General features: G+C 41.5%; 1 pseudogene; it reads left to right on the forward strand.

Annotated features, from left to right (window-relative positions):
* The first annotated feature begins 1,761 nt into the window (after positions 1 to 1,761).
* LOC108896213 (CCN family member 2-like) lies at positions 1,762 to 5,694 on the forward strand (annotated as a pseudogene).
* Positions 5,695 to 6,263: the final 569 nt, after the last annotated feature.

Raw genomic sequence — 6,263 nt, forward strand, 5'->3', positions numbered from 1 at the left:
TGAAACTCAGACTGTCCTTTGTTGAATTGCGCCCAAGGCTCTGAATACTCACATGTTACATTAACTGTCAGAGCCACACTGCAAATTGGATTGCAAATTAAGACTTAAAATGACCAGTCTTAGCTGCTGTTAGTTACCTCAGATTCAAAACACCCCCTGTCACTTGGCATTTTGTCTACCTGTAAAGGTATGAGCTGATAATGTGACAGAGGAGGCTGTCTCCGTAAAACAGCCATTTGATTTGGAATATTTTCACCTCTCAGAGCAGAGTGCCATGGTTCTCGTTTCTCTGGCTACACCCACTGGGCTGGTATTTAAGCCAGTTTCTCCTCCCAGGCTTCATCAGTCTGCTGCAGAGAGAATAATATACTGAGCCCTGCCACTGCCACAGAACATTACTGAGTGGACTGCAGCCTGAGAAACATGTCTGTGGAAACTTCACCACATTCTTTGTTCTTCTGCTTATTATCTCATTGGTAAGTTTTTTTTTTTTAAACAAAACTAATTCCTATGGAAAAATCTTTTGAGGATGAGCTCATATTGCAGTTGAGGTATTGTGCTGCTTTGGAAATGTGCAATGTTTTAATCAGCATGTGGGTGGATACATTAGGGTGAAGTCATACACCACAAAGAACTGAACCTCAGATGATACGATCTGAGACTGTTGGAATTGGGTAAAAATGTAGGGAGCTCCTGCTGCTAAACTATTTTTCTTCACCATTTCCTCTCTGTTGCTGTCATGTTTTTGTCTTCCAAACCGCTCCCTGTCTGCTGGGCTGATGCTTAACCATGGGAGAGAAACAAGGAATGAAAAGTGTTTGTTGGCCCTCGTGATCACAGTGTGGTGTCGCCATCTTGTGGCATTCTGTGCAGTTGTTAAATTGCACTGAAACAGTAACAGCCTCACTCCAAGACTTTATTATATCTGCTATCACAAGTTTCTGCTATCTATGAGGAGTGCACTCTGTAATGTCTTGTAAAAAAATACTTTTTGTTTGCTTTTGGCATCAACAAATTCCTCTTTTGCAGTTTGTTAGCTCCTTAGATTTGCTTTCGTTACGTTCTACTTACTGAGCTCTGCTATATTAGTCACTTTAATTACCGCCCCAACATCAAATGTTATGACTTAATTCACACACTCCATGCACACATTGGCTTAAACATAAAATGTGCACTGCAACATGTTCTCATGTCTAAATGTCAAATGGTTTAACCAGGTAGTTACAGCTTTCTAAACTTGCCTGAGTGATGAACAATATGAGGAAGTGCCTGCTTGTTCAACCAAACCACTGAAGTGCAAATCAGAGAATGTGTTGTTTTAGTGATGATCACCACACAACATCTGCCATATCATGGAAAGTTATGACAATGTTAATGTTAACATTGTCTCGAGTACAATGCTACCTTCCGACAAGATTCCTGCTTTTGATAGGTTCAGGTGGGGAGAGGCCAGATGTTGGGCCACCAGAGTACACCCTAACAGGAACATGTTTGAAGTATTCTCAGTGTTAGAGACAAGACAGAAAAGGACATAACATTGGCAGTCAACAAGTAAGTGCAGTGAGTCAGTGATTTGTCTGCACAATTTGAACTTTAATAGCTCAAATGTAAAGGATAATAATAACTTATTAGAACATTATAACTTCATTCTCCCCAACACAAACAGTTGGGCTCGGTTCAGCAGAATTCTTTTTTCCCAGTGTCTCTCCAGATGTTTCCCTCTTGCTGAGCAGGTCACAATTTTGCTTTGTTCTCATATAGACAGTCTTTACAGTCCTCCTGCTGTATCCTGCTGCTTGTGTGTTTGTTGCAGACAGAGGCACAGGACTGCTCCCAGCCCTGTGCTTGCCCTGCAGACCCCCCACTTTGCCCCTTGGGGACCAGCCTGGTCCTGGATGACTGTGGGCTGCTGTAAGGTGTGTGCCAGGCAGCTGGGGGAGCCCTGCTCCCTGCTGGAGCCCTGTGACCATCACAAGGAGCTCTACTGTGACTATGCTCTGCTGAGTGACACTGAGACTGGCATCTGCATGGGTAATACATTCTTCATAAAACACACCACCACATAACATCTTATATCAGTGAAACATATATAAATCAAGAGGTGACTTAGATGATTGAATATCTTTCTGGTCTGAAATATTCTAAGAAAATTTTAAAAAGTTGGAAAAGTGATCAAACTAGATGTTAGCTGCACCCTGTGTGCCCTCACCCATGAGTGCAAATCTTTCAGCCATCCTCAAGAGAGGCTGCAATAGTCCTATACATTGCAATTACCTGCCACTGTACTCATGTCAATTGCCTTAATTGTTGCCCATGTGATCTGTCACAGCTCATTTCAACAAACTGGCCATTCTATTGGCTGCCATAGAACTAAGAGTTAGAAAATTGAATTGAATTGAATGAGGAATTTGACAAAAAGCTCTTTATTAAAAAAAACAACAACAAAAAAAAAACAAAGAACACGATGCTCTGGCCAAGTCACATATTATTTTTTTCTCATGTATAATCACTACATGCATTTCTTGCAATTTAAACAATGTGTATTGTTAAAATGCTTATTTCATATCCTTACGCTATAGTCCTTTTTTCTTTACAATTCTGTACACAGCGAATAGGTTGGACGATGGGTGTTATTTCAGTTGACGTTATCCCCAGTTGTAAGCAGATACATCATACTGCTTGCTCTTTGTTCACACATATGTTTGTCTGATTAAGTCATAATTAGATTTTTGAGACCTTGCAACATTCAGTGTGCAGGCCACCTCTCCCTTTTCTTTGTGTACTACTTTTCTTTCCCACCATTTAAGCTTTTCTGTCTTAAATGAAACCTTTTAAAGATTTGTCTGTCCTAGACCTTTTTTGGAACGTCAGCCATTCATTCTCCTTTCCATTTTCAAGTTTCCTTGTCACTTACAATAAGAAAAGCAAGTCTTTAAGTATGAACTACATTCCAGAAGATATTTGATCATCTAAATAACAAGTTTGACTTAAAAAAAAAAAACATAGCATAACAAAAAATATTACCAATTTAATCCATTTAACTCACTATGTCATTCATATATACTGTACACACATTGTACATACTTTAGATTTAGATTCATCAGAATATCAGTTAGTGACATTTGTCTCCTCTGGTACTCCATAGGAAAAAGCTCTATGTAATTTATCTTGACAGTGCTGTATGTTTTCTGTCTGTCTACAGCTCAGGAGGGTCAGACATGTGACCTGGGGGGGTGATCTACCGCAGTGGGGAGTCCTTCCAGCCCAGCTGTAAGCACCACTGTGTGTGTATGAATGGAGAGATTGGCTGTGTACCAATGTGTGCCAGTGACATCCGACTGCCCTCCCCTGACTGCCCGTACCCACACCGTATCCAGATCCCTGGGAAATGCTGTGAGGAGTGGGTGTGTGGGGAGACACCTCAGGACCACCACTACCAGTCAGTGGTTGCCGGTCAGTGTGACCTCTGTTACATCGACTGCTCTGAGTTTTTGATTCTTTGTTAAGATTCAGCTGATGTTTTACATTGATTGACAGCTTGTGATATCACAGTGGTATTCTCTTTAAGTCTCAGACCCACATAGTGGCTTTGCATTACAGGAATAATGCATAGAACAACTATTAATCATGCAGGTAGGTGATTGTTAGGATAAGTACCCTCAATTTAGTATTTTAAGGTATAGAGTCTACAGCCACACCAGTGCCTTACTGAGGCTGCACTGCTAATTGTAAAAAAAAAATCAAACTGTAAGACTTAGACTTAGACTTAGACAGACTTTATTGATCCCTTTGGGATGACTCCCTCAGGGAAATTAAGTTTCCAGCAGCTTATACAGACAGACACAGCACACAGGACAGTTTGCAAACGACACAGAATATAAATGGAGAGGAATATGAATGAATTAAGATAAATATACTGAGTATACTGGACTGTGTATGGCATTAAGATAAATAAATATAAATATGCTGAACTGTATGGCTGGCGGTGGATGAGGTTATTGAGTGTCCGGGTGGGTTATTGCACATTAAGTGGCTACCACTCCCTTCTGTCCTCCATACCCTATCTCCTCCTCCCCCCCAAGTGAGGAGTTGTAGAGTGTGATGGCATGGTGGACAAAGGAGTTCTTCAGTCTGTTAGTCCTACACTTGGGCAGGAGCAGTCTCTCGCTGAACAGGCTCCTCTGGTTGCTGATGACAGTGTGCAGAGGGTGGCTGGCATTGTCCATAATATCCAGCAGTTTGTCCAGTGTCCTCATCTCTGCCACCGTCACCAGAGAGTCCAGCTTCATGCCGACCACAGAGCCGGCCCGCCTGATCAGTTTCTCCAGTCTGTATGTGTCCTTCCTGATATGCTGCCCCCCCCCAGCACACCAGTGTAAAAGAGGACGCTGGCAACCACAGACTGGTAGAACATCCACAGCAGTTTACTGCAGACATTGAAAGACCGTAGTCTCCTTAGGAAGTACAGCCTGCTTTGTGTCTTCCCATACAGGCACTATGTGAAATTGTTAAAGTTTACAAAGACCATGAATGTCTACATCATGGTAATTCATTCAAGAGTTGATGAGACCAGGGGATCACTTAAGTCACTCTGCACACCTTGAATATTTGCACCAATTTCATGACAATAGTTGTTGAGATTTTCAGTCTAGGCCAAAGTAGCAGAAAACCCATCATACCCATCCTTAGATCCATGCTGTCAGCATAACCAAAAGTGTATACTGTTAACAGACAGCTGCAGTATGATGCCCTAAAGTAGTGTCATAATCATGTATTCCTGTAGAATATATCACTAGTTTGTCTGTGACATAACTTTGAATTCCTTTTGTTCTTTTTTTTTTTTTTATCAATTTGAATAAAACCTGTGTGGAACTGTCAACAGACAAAACTGATCAGGCATTCTATGTTTCTCAGTTTTACCAGCCAATGCGCTGTGCAGTGTGAGCACAGAAGTTGTTTGCTTGGGCTATTAAAATATACAATGTGAGTTAATACAGCATGCAAGACCAATAAAACCTGCGTGTGTCCAGCTTAAGCCCTGTTATTAGTTATTATTAGGGCTGTGTCTTAAATAACAGAAAAAAGGCTTAGAGACCAAACATTGTACTTGTACTCTTCCAGTAATGGTAAATTTGAGTATAACAGGAGAGTTAAAACTGACTTGCCCCCAGATCACACACATTTCTTGGATACTTTTTCACATGTGCAGAAACTAGTTGACAGTATTATATCACTCTGACTCCACCTGCCACCATAGGTGATTTAAACATCTTTAAAATTCCTGCACTTACGCAGTTTTCTGTAGAGTTTATGCTTTGTAGTTCATTTTTTTCTTCATTTAGTTTAGTCTCAGAACAACATTAAATTGTTCTCTCGTATTACCTCCCACTAAATTTCCTCGCTCTCCCTGTCTCCACCTTCCTTTCTCTTCTTGCAGGACCTTCTCAGATTCACCCCTTGCCCTCCTCAAAGCCTGTCACAGGCTTCAGACCAGTGTTTCCCCATGGCCCGCTAGGAGAGAGTCCCAGAGATAATTGTATAGTCCAGACTACAGAGTGGAGTGAGTGCTCGGCCACTTGTGGCATGGCCATCTCATCCCGTATCACCAATGACAACCAACGCTGTCAGCTGGAGAGGCAGACCAGGATCTGCATGGTCAGACCTTGCAACAGCCAACAGGAGAAAGAAATCAAGGTCAGTTTGTTTCCTTTCAGCTACAAGTTAATTTATTTTCAGTTTTATTTATATAACACCCAATCACAACTCTTTAGATTATATAATTAAAGAGAGAGACCAACAATTCCACCATGAGCAGCACTAGGCGACAGTGACAAGGAAAAACTCCTTTAAGAGGCAGAAACCTCGAGCAGAACCAGTCTCAGGGTGGGCGGCCATCTGCCTCAACTGGTTGGGGTTGAGAAAATAGTGATGTAATAGTGATAATAATAGTAGCAATAAGGACTAAGAATTTTAATCATAACAGCAGGTGTTGAGCAGCATTATAGGAACAGGAGGTTTGCCGTCACAGATCAGATTCTACAGCTCTGGAGGCAGAGATATCTGCAGAAAGCATGATATTGAATCAGTAACATGCATGGGGATATGAATACGTATAGATAGAGAGAGGGAGAAGCTCAGTGCTTCATGGGAAATCTCCAGCAATCTAGGCCTATAGCAGCATAACTAAGTGATGATTCAGGTAAACCTGATCCAGCCCTAACTATAAGCTTTATCAAAGAGGAAAGTTTAGAAGGAAAGTTTCT

This window comes from Lates calcarifer, unplaced genomic scaffold (assembly GCF_001640805.2).
Source record: "Lates calcarifer isolate ASB-BC8 unplaced genomic scaffold, TLL_Latcal_v3 _unitig_4081_quiver_3659, whole genome shotgun sequence".
Classification (NCBI taxonomy): Eukaryota; Metazoa; Chordata; class Actinopteri; family Centropomidae; genus Lates; species Lates calcarifer.